The following is a 13,268-nucleotide window of genomic DNA, read 5'->3' as shown; positions in this document are numbered from 1 at the left end:
GAAATGAAACTCTCCGTCCACTGGGAATGGCCTAACATATATTCTAATTAACACCTTCAATTAATCAGCGTCCTTCTTCCTGCCCTAATCTCCTCCTCTACCGTAACATGCTCACCTCTCCTTTCCTAATTGTTTTTTTCCCCATCAATTGCTGTCAATTCACCTTCCAATTGATCAGTTGATCACTTCCCTTCTTGGTTCCACCACCACGCCGACAACAGAGACAACATGTCGTCAAACTCAACTCGACGACGCCTGGCCGGGTAAAGTAATGGGATTTGCGCGGCTGGAGTTGGAGACAGAGTCCTACAAGAACACAACCAAAGACCAGGTATATATAGCCTATCAATTACAGAAGAAGGGTTATGGCCGATTATTTTTTGCTCGGTCGAGTTTTGCTTCTTGTTCTTCTATATCGTAGATTAGTTCCACCGAATCTAGGCCATCTTACATAGAAGAACAAGAAGCAAAAGTGTTACAGCTTTTTTTTGCTGTTCTGTGAGGTACGTACGTGTTGCCTAGCCGCGAAAGCACAAAGCTGTATCAAGGGTGCCAGTTTCTGTGCAAGTAGTGTGTGGGCGATTTGAAATTGGTGATCAACACAATTATCCGTCTTTTTCCAATTGGATCTTTCTTGACAGGCAGCAAAGGAACTGGACGATGACGACAAAGATGGTCTGCCCAAAATTCTTTTCGAATTCTTGCCCGCCTCCAGGATACATTCGCCGTCCTGCACTCTCCATTGTCGCCGCCCATCACGACTCCCACACCACTTCTCTCCTGAGGATTCTGCCCGCCCACCCAAAAAACCCATTGACAGCGATCCAAAATCTCCAACTCTTCTCCTTCCGCCCGCCCCACCGACTGAGGTTGCTCTCAACGTCTGCTGGTGCCGCTGCAGATGGAACGAATGCCGCAACAGGTCTAAAATTCTGTTGATGGATTTCCTTATTCATAGTATAAGAGGTTTTAGTAAACATAGGCAGGGCTCTGCCCACTTTATTAAAGTGAGAGACCGAACTTATTTTCCAATAATTGGTTGGTGCAGGTGGTGATGGGAAGATGATTACCGCCACAAAGAAGGGTGGGGCGGTGCTGGATCTGCACATTCCTGATCACATAAAAAAGGCCCATCATGCCTTGCAAGTGGTGTGTGGGTTCGTTTTACCGCTTATTTTTCTTGTGCTTGTTTACTCTGGGCGCGCATTTCAGTTCTAACCACGGTTACTCAGTTCCTACCATGCACGCACATCAGTTGCATTTAAAACAAGATCATTTGTATTAGTCATGCCAACACGGTAGTCTCATTATTCATTAAATGACTGCTGCATTCCCTCGTGTTAATCATCTTTCAACAGATATTGTGTTACCCTATTGTAACAGGAGTAATTATGTCACAAATTGAAAATAATATTCTAAGGAAGACTTATGAAGGAATCTATAATGCCGACATCTTCAGAATGACATTCCAATGTTTTACTATGATTTTTTTGTCTTTCCTTCAATACTTCCTTTTCATATTATAGTGGGCATGTTTACAGGGTGATGAGATCTATGATGCCACCTTGAACCAGACTAACGTTGGAAACAACAACAATAAGTTCTATATCATCCAGGTTTTAGATTTGTCCTGCAAATCACTATTTCTACAAATGCCTTTCTTCAGTCCATTTGACATCGTCGACAACTGAGTGATATGATGTTGACCCATGAAAATCTTGGAAGCTTCCCTTCCTGTTCTTGTTTGCTTCAGTGCCTTTTTCTTTTCAATTGTAATGCGCAAATGAAATGTATTTGTTGCCAAACGGGTAAAGTCGATGGCTGATATTAGATATAGTATTAACCAGCGCCTGTTAATTGTAGAATCTGATGCTGGTGGAAGCTTCATTGTCTATCATAGATGGGGGAGAGTAGGAGTACGAGGTAATGAGAAGCTACAAGCCTATTCAACACGGAACCAAGCAATTCATGAATTTAAGGGAAAGTTTCGCAACAAAACTAATAATCATTGGTCTGATCGCAAAAATTTTGAACCTTATGCAAAGAAATACACTTGGATTGAAACGGACTACGGTGAAGCTGACAACAAAACAGTAAGTTTTAATTTGAAACTGGTTTGCAGTTTAGTTCTTGTCTTGGGTCTAATCCTTTGTTCTTATTTGCTCCAGGATAAGATTGAAAGGAAAGGTTCCATTACTGATCAGATAAAAGAGTCACAACTAGAAACTCGAACCGCACAATTCATATCCTTGATTTGCGATATTAGCATGATCAAGCAGCAAATGATGGAAATAGGTAAGTTGTTGCGCAGTTGTTCTTTGAACTGGTTTTAGAATCATAAATATGCCTGTACACAGGCAACTAGCTTTGTTTATATACTATATGATGGACGTGGTAGCCAAAAAATTTTTTTTAGTGATGTGTGACCACCTTTACTCCTTCATAACTCATAAGTGAAAAGTTTCATGGAATGGTTAAATTAGTGCATGATATGTCCTATAATATTGGAGTTATCACTTTTAGACTTAAATTTCATAAAAGAAAAACTGACAGTAAAGCAAGGGAGTAAAATTAGTTATTGATCACAGTTCAAATAGTGGAGTTGAGCAGAAAAAAGGCATTATCATAAGTTCTACCATGTCCAAAGTTTGTATTCATTACTTATGTTGAAACTTGGAGTATATATTCATGTTGCGTCCACATTTTGTAATTCATTTTGTTTAATCAACCAGGTTATAATGCTGATAAACTTCCCTTTGGAAAGCTAAGCAAATCTACAATACTTAAGATGAGTTATGTACTTAATGTTACAAGGCGAGGAACAATTCACATAAACAATTTGCACTTAAACTATCTTACAAGTTAGGTGAAAAGTATAAAAGAAGGTTGCGGTTTACAAACTTAACTTTACCATATGCTGCAAAAGTTCTGCAAAGTGGTACTTTCAGCATTGTATGCATTGAAATTTTAGCCATTCGTTTAATCTTTCCCTTGTTTTTATAATAACATTTCCTATCTTTCCACAGGGTTATGATGTTCTGAAAAGGATATCCAATGTTATTTCAAAGGCAGACAGGATACAGCTTGAGCAATTGACTGGGTAAAGCCCATACGTTTTTCTTTATATTTGATAGCAGGAGAAGAGTATGACTAGAATCTGATGTGTGGTTAACATATATAATTAGTGTCACCTTACATTTTTCATTGTTTAAAGCTAGAAATCTAAGCATTTCGTTACTTAAAAATGTTGTGGAGTCCTTATCACCCCATTAAGTAAATGACATCCTGGTTATTATTTATTTGTAGCCAGAAAACCTTGCAAAATATCAATGAAAAAAATTTATTATTTCCACTATGGCTCTGGGATGTAATGACTGATTGTGGTCCTTCGCCAATCTGAGGTTGAACAGGCTTTAGAAAAAATGCCAATATACGATATTTTTCTGGAGACATCAACATTTCTTTTGCACTATTTTTCTGCACTGTCAGAACTACTCTGCTCGAATTCTTCAACCCCTTTTACAAAATAGTTAAATTCTAAACTATTTTATATTTATTGAAATTTAATTTCCTTTATGTCACCACTGGTTGCAGAGAATTCTACACCGTGATTCCTCATAACTTTGGCTTCAGAAAGATGAGTGAGTCCCGAATTTTCTAGCTTAGTGACCTTACATAATGATATACTATATCCACCTCTGTTTTGGGCCTTCTTAAGTTTAGTAGAACTGGGCCTTCTAACGCATACCATCTGACAGGTGAATTTATTATCGACACTCCTCAGAAACTAAAAGCTAAGCTGGAAATGGTAATAAACTACTGTCGTCTAATTTTTTTAGCATGACACTGTACTAGACTCTTAAGTATTTGGGTATGAAACCGTGATTATTTTGAAGCAAGACACAACCTCCTTTTGTTCTTTGAAGTATTGATATCCTAGTTTTATTTTAAGCCTTAGGTTATAGTGTCCTTAGTGTAATGATGAAACCTACCTGTCTTTCTTATTAAAGCTCAATCAGAATGGGGCAATGAATTAAAGTTTCATATCCACATTACCTTTTTTGGGAAATTCAGTCATGTCTCTTATTTGTATGTATCTGACATATGAATGTAATATTCCCTACCCGTATCACCCATCTTTGTTCAGGATCTGCTTACATTGTTATCTAACACTTTTCCAGGTTGAAGCACTTGGTGAGATTGAGATTGCAACGAAACTCCTGGAGGATTATTCAAGTGACCAGGTATGCCGCTCTGCCAATGGGTCAAAATTTTGATATGCCTCGTAAAGATGTCTAATCCCTGGTATGCCATGACATAATTTGATATTAGTTTGGTGCTATTAGGCTTGAAATTAGATTACTTCTATGCCGTGATCCATTAGTCTGGCTGTGAATTGTTAGGAATAGCACTTGTATTCATAACAGGAGCTCTAGGTCCATATATATACAGGTATAGGAGGGGGAAATATACAGAAAACCTCCTAACAGAAAAGGTAAATTACCAATAGTACATATACATCTAACACCCCCTCAAACTCATGGTTGGTCAAGAACACTGAGTTTGGAGAGGAAAAATCTATGCTGAATACGTGTCTGTGACTTTGTAAAGAAATCAGCCAGCTGCAACTCTGTAGGCACATACTGAAGAGCAATAACCCCATCATGAACCTGTGAACGTGTATAAGAAACATCCACACCAATATGCTTGGTAAGCTCATGCTTCACTGGATCACGAGTAATACTGATAGCTCCTATACTGTCAGACAAAAGAGGAGTCGGCACAGAAACTGAAACACCAAAATCCTCAAGCAACCACCGTATCCAAGTCACTTCTGCCGTCACCAGCGCCATAGCATGCAACTCAGCCTCAGCACTCGAACAAGAAATTGCTACCTGCTTCTTAGTCTTCCAAGCAATAAGGGAACAACCAAGAAAAACACAATAGGTAGAGAGAGACCAACGATAAGAGGGATCACTAGCCCATGTATCATCACAATAAGCCTGGAGATGTAAGAAACTAGAGCGTGGAAAGAATAGACGGCGTGAAATAGTCCCACGAAGATAACATAAGATCTGAAGAAGATGACTATAATGAAGATGAGTAGGAGTTGAAACAAACTGACTCAAGATATGCACATCATGAGAGATATTAGGACGAGTAACACCAAGATAAACAAGAGTCCTAACGATATGATGATAACGAGTGGGATCCTCAAGGAGCTCACCATCACTGGCGCAAAGATGAACATTAAGTTCCATGGGAGTCTCAACATTCCGATGATCAGTAAGAGAAGCCCGATCAAGAAGATCCTGAATATACTTTTCTTGAGACAGATAGCCTTTGGGCGTAGAAGAAACCTCTATCCCAAGAAAGAAACTAAGAGGACCAAGATCAAACATAAGAAATGTCTCACTGAGACGGGCCTTGACTAAGGCAATATACTGAGGGTCATCTCCAGTAATGATCATATCATCGACATAAAGTAGGAGAAGAGTCCGACCACAAGGTGAAGTATGTACAAACAGGGTAGGATCATGAGCACCGGCAGAAAAACCAGCAGCAGTGACCATGGAGGCAAAACGCTGAAACCAAGCACGAGGAGCTTGTTTTAGCCCATAAAGTGAGCGACGAAGATGACAAACCATACCCTCAGGAACAAAATACCCAGGCGGCGGCTGCATATAGACCTCCTCACACCATTAAGGAAGGCATTCTTGACATCAAGCTGAGAGACGGACCACTCATGAACAGAGGCCACAACAAGAAGGGTGCGAACAGTGGTCATGTGAGCAACTGGAGCAAAAGTCTCGTCATAGTCTCGACCATGCTCCTGCTGAAAACCACGAGCAACAAGACGAGCTTTATAGTGCTCCAGAGAGCCATTAGAGCGAGTCTTCACCTTATAAACCCACTTGCATGTAATAGGGCGCACATGGGCAGGATGAGGAACAAGGTCCCACGTGTGAGTGCGCTCAAGAGCGGCAATCTCCTCAGCCATAGCGTGTTGCCATTCCGGATGAGGAAGAGCATCACGATAAGATGACGGCTCCGAAAGAACAGTGGCAGCATAAGCAAAAGGACAATAACAATTAGGACGCCTACAAAGACGATGACTACGACGAAGAAGCTGCTTAGGAGGTGAATCCTCTAAAAGAGAGGCCTTAGTAGGAGAAGAAGGCATATCAGACGAAGAGGGCACAATAGAAGATGGCACATCAGAAGGCTGAACTCTACGAGTATAGACATGTGTCACTGGTGGCTTCATGGAAAAATCAGTAGGACATTCCAGAGAAGTAGACTCCGGTGAGAGCACATCAGCACGATGAACAGGCGAGGAGACTACAGGGGGACCTCTTGAGGAGGTGCCAGACGGGATAAAGGGGTGATAGCAATAGAAGTATCAGGTAATATTAAGAAGGAGAGGGGATCGACCAAAGACGCCGGGGAAACATCAAAAAGAAGGACGAGGATAGAAAGGACGAGATTCATCAAAAATAACATCCTGAGAAATCCACATCCTACGCCCAACTGGGTCCCAATAACGATATCCCTTATGCTTAGAACTATAGCCGAGAAAAACACATTCGACAGACTGAGGAGTCTGTCGGGACTACTCCCGGACCCACGAGTAGGCCTCGGACGACCCACTAAGGGATGTACTCGAACATGATCAGAATAAAGATGGGCGTATCCTACTCGGACTAGTCTTGTATGTTTATGGAAAACTACTTGGGCTGATACCGAGTAGAACTCTGTAATAGTACCCGACTAGGACTCAGACTTGTAACCCTGCCCTCCCGTGTATATAAGGCCGGGTAGGGACCTTCCTCAAACATAGATCCTCAGGACCAGAACATACATCAATACAAACCAACACACAGGACGTAGGGTATTACGCGATCTAGCGGCCCGAACCTGTCTAAATCGTGTTCCTTGCGTCACCATTGATTCCTTGATTCTCGACGACCCTTACCGCACAAAAGACCACCTAGGGTACCCCTAGGCGGGTTGCCGGTCTAAAACACCGACAGAGTCAGCTTCGTGCGCTCATGAGGTGCAAGAAGCACATAGCACACACAGCCAAATAGATGAAAACTAGAATAATCAGGCGCCTTATTTAGAAGATGCTCAAAAGGAATCTCACCATGAAGCGCAGAAGAAGGTTGAATGTTAGTCAAATAAGTGGCTCAGCCCAAAAGTGAGGTGGAACAGAAGAAGCAAGCAGAAGAGCACGAGCAGTCTCAAGGAGATGACGATGCTTGCGTTCAACCACACCATTCTGAGCATGGGCGCCAGGACAAGAAAACTGAGCAAGAGTGCCCTGCTCAGAGAAAACCTGACGAAGGGCTATAGAAAGATATTCGCCCACAGAGTCAGCACGAAAAACACGAATAGAAGTGTCAAAATGAGTGCGGATCATAGAAATAAAAGACTTGTAGATGGATAAGACCTCGGTATGATGTTTCATAAAATAAATCCATGTATGACGAGAAAAATCATCTATGAATATAATATAGTATCGTTGGCCCCCTTTAGAAACAAAGGGAGCAGGACCCTAGACATCCGAATGAACAAGATCAAAAGGACGCTATGACACACACTCACTAGAATGATAGGGAGCTGAATTTGATTGCCCAACCGACAACCCTGACACTGAGCTAAAGACTCATGACCTGAAATAGAACCTATAAGACCACGACGAATCAAACTAGATAGACGGGAGCCACATAGATGACCCAAGCGATGATGCCACTGATCAAAAGATGCGGTCGACGAAGCAGCCAAAGCGGAGCCAACTAGACTGACGGGCACAGCGGAAGGAAGATGAAGCCAGTCAAGCTCCCAAAGATGCTAAGAATCACGACGATGAGGGCCAATACCAACCAGCTGACCCATGCGACGATCCTGAACATAACAAAATAGGATCAAGAATGACACGGCAGTCACGATCAATAAGCTGGCCAGCGGACATGAGCTGCATGGTCAGATCGGGGACATAAGAAACATCAGGGACATAAAAAGAGTCAGATAGGAGAGTGCCATGTCCGACAACAGGAAGAAAAGAACCATCGACTGTATGAACAGTAGGAGAACCAGGTGGAGATCGTATGGAAGAAAGAAGGTGAAATCAGGAGTCATATGAAACGAAGCACCAGAATCAAGAATCCATGGACAAATACCTGGAGTAGACGTGGAAGGTGATCCCAAAGCAGAAGACTGCGAAGCAGTAGCAGAACCTGTAGGTGCAGAGGGCTGAGTCACAGAACCCGCAGTGCCTGGTGATGTAGAGGTAACAAGGCGACTGACCAACCTGATGATCTCCTGTGTTTCAGAACCAGTAGAACTCCTCTGAGGACTTCCAGAACCAGAACCACTAGTAGCACTAGCACCCAGTGAAGAACGAGCAGAACCATCAGGAGCACTAGGACCCTGTGAAAAACGTCCACCGCGGCGAGACTGACCCTCACGAGACTGAGCCTTCTTCTTCCTGTAGCAAAATGCCTCCACATGATTATCCTTGCCACACCAATCACATTTAAGACCTGTGACGACCCTGGTTGAAATCCGCCGAGTTAATCCTAATCCAAGTCTCTAATCCCTCTGTCTCGGCTCCCCTGAGCTTAAGCGCTCCACCTCCGGTCCTAGTCCCAACCCCTAGGAAACCAACCAACCCATCGGTTCCTTCTGAGTTCCCCAAGGCAGTGCTCCTTTCAATCTTGGAGCTGTGGGACAACCGAGACTGACCGGTGGACTTGCAAATCTTTTCCCCGGATCTCCTAAGGCAAACGCACTCAAGCGGCCTGCACCGCTTCAGAGCTTCTCCGCCGCGTGGCTAAATCCCTCTGACGCTCGCCGCTTCGCCCAGTCGCCGGCCGCGACAGGATGGATTCCCGTGCCCTCCTCCCCAATCGCAGCGGAAGCCCCTCTGCAACCCTTTCTGCAGCACCTCGTCTCGCTCGCGCCCTCGCCGGCCGCGCCTTGGTGCTCCTTCGCCGCTGTGGCAGAGCTTTGCCGCCTGCTGCATCAAACCGCCTCGCGGCTCGCGCCCATCATCTCGCCGGATCCCCGGCTGCAAGGCCCGATGCCTTCCGGCTTTTCCGCCACCTCTCCACAGTCGCGCCGCCCACGAACTCGCTATGCGACGATTCCTCCATCGCCAACCCTGACTCCGGCAGCGTCAGCTCCCTTCTCTCGCTCCCCCAGTGCCGTGCGCCGGCAATGCCGCTGTATCGTGCTCGACTGCGACGTCGTTCGCCCTGTCTTTTCACCTGTTGCAACCTCACTTGCAGCACCTTTCTCCCTGTCACACCAATCACATCCACCATTCGACGACGCCCGCCTCCGCTAAAATCTCAGCCCCGGCAAAACCGCGCCTGCGTCGCCTTGTCTCCAGTGCCAAATGGCCGAAGACACTATCTCCGAAGTCCTGTTCCGCTGCCCATCGCCGCTTAATCGCCACCATGGCAGCGCACTCCCTCCTTCTCTTCCGGTCTTTGTGCCACTCGAAATCTCTCTCTTCCGCGCCACTATAAAAAGGGAACGCTAGAGTTCCACCGGAGTTCCTTCGCCTTTGCTGTTTCGCCGCCCCTACTCTGAGAGCACCTGAGCACTCCCGCTGAAATCTCGAAAGTTTCCCCTCTCCGCTCAAGTCCGCTCCCCCCCAATCCACCCAGCCGCCTGCTCCTCCGCGCTGTGCTAGAGTTTTCTTGTTGCTCACAAGAAGCTCCGCCGCCGCCGGAGCACTGCCGGACATCACCTCCGCCCAAGCCCTAGTGCTTAAGACCTTCCACCCAAGTCTGCTCCTTCCCGACCCTAAAGCTTCACCTATAAACCGAAGGTAAGCTGCTGACCCCTCACCGGTTCGCCCGACCCTATCTGTTCGCCCGACCCCTTTTCCATCTCGCCCAACCCTGTCTGTTAGCCGACCCTTATCTGCCTCGCCCGAGGACTCGGCTGTATCTTTTTCCTTGACCCGAGGGTATCTGTGTAAGATTTCGGGGACTTCTCTGTGATAGATCTGAGGACCCAAAACACAGTTATCCCTTAAGGTTTAAGGGTCAGATCATAAGTTTCTTCCAATCCGACCCTTGGTCTTGTTCTCTATCCACTGAAGCTTGAACCCCCACACTTTTTCCGTAGCTGTGCTACATGTTTATGGGCTAAGACTTGCGAGTGTTGCTGTTAAAATAACCGTCTAAACACTAACTCCTGCATTGCATTCGTGTAGAGTTTCGTCTTGCTGACAGCGTCTACGAGCTACACCCAGTGCCAGAAGACGGAGCTGTAGCTGAGCTACCAGTTCTAGAAGCCGAAGTCGCCCCAGCTGAAGACCAGCTTCCCTTCCCTCCGCTTGAAGGCAAGCCCCGGAGCATGAACCCCAAATTTTCCCAAACTTGCGCATGCCTTCTTTCTCATGTTTGTGCATTTACGTATAGGAGTTGTTTGCAACCTTAGATGCATGACATAGTTCCTTTGATCTGAACACTAGTTTGTTGGGCCGAGTAGTTGCTATGCTTAAATAGGAAACGGTAAAAGTCGAGTGATTTCCTGTCACTCGCGAGTTATAGGAGTTGGTTGTTTCTCCTTCTGTTACAATTATAAGGACGATGGACGGGGCAGGGTTTTGGTTAACTCTTTTGGTGGTCGGCTGATCACCCCATCTGTCTATGGAATCTGTTAAGGCTCGACAGTGTTGGTGTTCGTGATCAAGTGTTTGAAAGTACTAATCTCATACCTAGTATGGGATGGGGAAGCCTAGTACCTGATTGAACCAGGACGTGGCTTATACCCCTGCTGTCCCTGGAACGAGGTTCCCATGGTGCATCATGTGGGTGCAAGTGCGGTCATAGTACGGTAGAGGCCGGGACTGTGGAGCATTGCATGCCAAGGGAAGTTTGGACCTAATACGTGCCTGGGAATTGATGGGGACGGCCGACACAGGAAGCGACCCTTGTGGTGCGCGGATGTCGTGAGATTAGGTTCGCCATGCATGGTTAAGAAACTCGAATCGATTCGTCTGCCTCTCACAGTTTGAGGCTGCTTGATCGCTATGCTACACTGAGTAATGAAAGAGTCTGATGATGACATGGTCTTGTTGATGAGCTTATATACATAAAGATAGATTTATGTTTGCTTAGAGTAAGTTGCAAATGTAGACTGGTTAATGAACTTAGAATCTGAGCTAAAATATCGAAAGTACGGACCCACTGTAGTCGCTTTTGGCAACACAAACCCCTCAGCCAAAGAGCCTTGCATGTCTAGACGTTGGTGGAGTAGTCCTCCACCGGTCGGTTAAGTCTTGTTGAGCTTAGCAGCTCAGCCTTGGTTGTGGCTCTCTTTCAGGTGAAGTTGAAGCTCCTGAGTTTGCTCCTGTTGGCTCTTGGCCGCCCCAGCTCCCTCCAGGTTGGATGGTCGAGTAGGATCCCTCCTCGGACGGCGGGGAATGGGATCATTGATGTCCTGGCTGGTCTCACCAGGGACGTCCGACCCCGACGAATAGCTTCCGCTTGTTTTACCTTCTGTCTGTTTTCTTCAGAACTTGTTAAACTCTGATTTACAACCAAGTGTGTAACAACTTGTTAATCTAATGGTGGACCTATTGTATTCTCTGGAACCACTCACCTTCGTGTGGGTCATGCTAACTCGGTCCTGTTAAGTGGTTAAATCGGAGGAAATCCGACGGCACCTTGAGTTAACTCGATTAAGGCATGAGTGTCGCATCTTAAGCGACGTAACTGTGCTTTAGTTGAGTTAATCCGAGGTGGTTCCGTCACAAGACCACCCCCTCGACTCTCAGAAGAAGGCACCGCATCATGAGTAGCTTCGCCACAGCCGCATCATGAGTAGCGAGCAACCGATCCATCTCTTCAGCCGTAACCTTCTCTGGTATCGCAGGCTTCTCAGGAAGCACTAGGTACGTAGGAGCAGTAGGACAAGGTGGGCAAGGCAACTCACCGGTTAGAAACTCCCAAAGGCGAAGATCACGAATATGAATCCGTAGGCGAGGAACCCAATCTTGATAGTTGGTGCCAATGAATAGCACGGGACAACGTAACACTGGGACACTACCAGATGAAGGAGCCGAAGGAGCCATAGCAACAACGAGAGTGCAAAGAAAAAGTGGCAAGCAACAGCAAGAGCGCAGACGAATAGCGGTGCAAAGTTTTTTTTTACTGACACTCAAGAGCCAATCCATGCAACAGAGAGTACGCAGTTTTTTTTTGTTTTTTTACCTTCACGGAAGGTTTACCTCTATACACCCGAGAGGACAGGCCACGAGCCTTATCGCTTAACGCGTAGCTTCACGCGGAGTCCCGACCTAATCGCTTCACGCGGGAAGGACTCGAGCAAGTGACGGCTCCGAGCGAACGGCGGGGCCGTGGGGGCCGGCGACGACGAGTGGCAGGTGGGGGCCGGCAGTTTGCGGGCAGTAGTGGCCGGCGACGACGAGCAGCCGGCGGGGCCGGGCGACAACGAGCGGCCGACGGGGGCCGGCGGTGACAAGCAGTCGGCAAATCCGGCGAGTGGAGAACCGGACGAGCGGCAGCTAGGAGCTGCGCAGGCAGGCAACAGTATGGATCCGACGGGAGGAGATAGCACGCAAGTGCAACATGCGTGAAAAAAAAAGAATCCTAGGTAGTCAGGTAGATCGAGAAGAAATCTAACCCTAGCTTGACTATGTTACCATGTTAGGAATAGCACTTGTATTCATAACAGGGACTCTAGGCCCATATATATACAAGTACAGGAGGGGGAAATATACAGAAAACCCCGTAACAGAAAAGGTAAATTACCAACAGTACATATACATCTAACCTGAATGACACATAAAAGGACCATTTCTTCCCTGGCTAGTGTCATCTCTTTTGTTGGTTTTCAGTAAATTTATTTTCTCCCCTGGTGTGTGTTTGTGCTGAGCTTGAGCTGTTAGCTTGACTTGTTGTACTCGGATTTTTTCCTATCCTAATGAAATGGCACATATCTCTCCTGCGTTGTTTGAGAAAAAAATAAACTAGACCATGATTTCCAAGGCGTCACACAGGTGACGATGGGTGCTGGAATTCTAGGTGTCAGGAAAGGGGCATACGGCTGGGCTGGGCCAGCCTCCTTACTCATTTTCTTTTTCACATCCTCCACCATGTGCTGTGTTTAGCAGTTTCTTAGGTCCCGTTTTCTTCCACTGACTTATTTTTAGCATCCGTTACATCGAATGTTTAGATATTAATTAGGAGTATTTGACACGGCTCTAAATGCCCCATCTCATA

The 13,268-nt window shown here is 45.8% G+C and overlaps 1 pseudogene; it reads left to right on the top strand.

Annotated features, from left to right (window-relative positions):
- The first annotated feature begins 271 nt into the window (after positions 1 to 271).
- LOC101772730 overlaps positions 272 to 13,268 on the top strand; it is a 15,914-nt pseudogene continuing 2,917 nt past the window's right edge.

The sequence above is a fragment of the Setaria italica genome, chromosome V (genome assembly GCF_000263155.2).
Source record: "Setaria italica strain Yugu1 chromosome V, Setaria_italica_v2.0, whole genome shotgun sequence".
Taxonomy (NCBI): domain Eukaryota; kingdom Viridiplantae; phylum Streptophyta; class Magnoliopsida; order Poales; family Poaceae; genus Setaria; species Setaria italica.
This window is presented reverse-complemented; position numbering and strand designations above follow the sequence as displayed.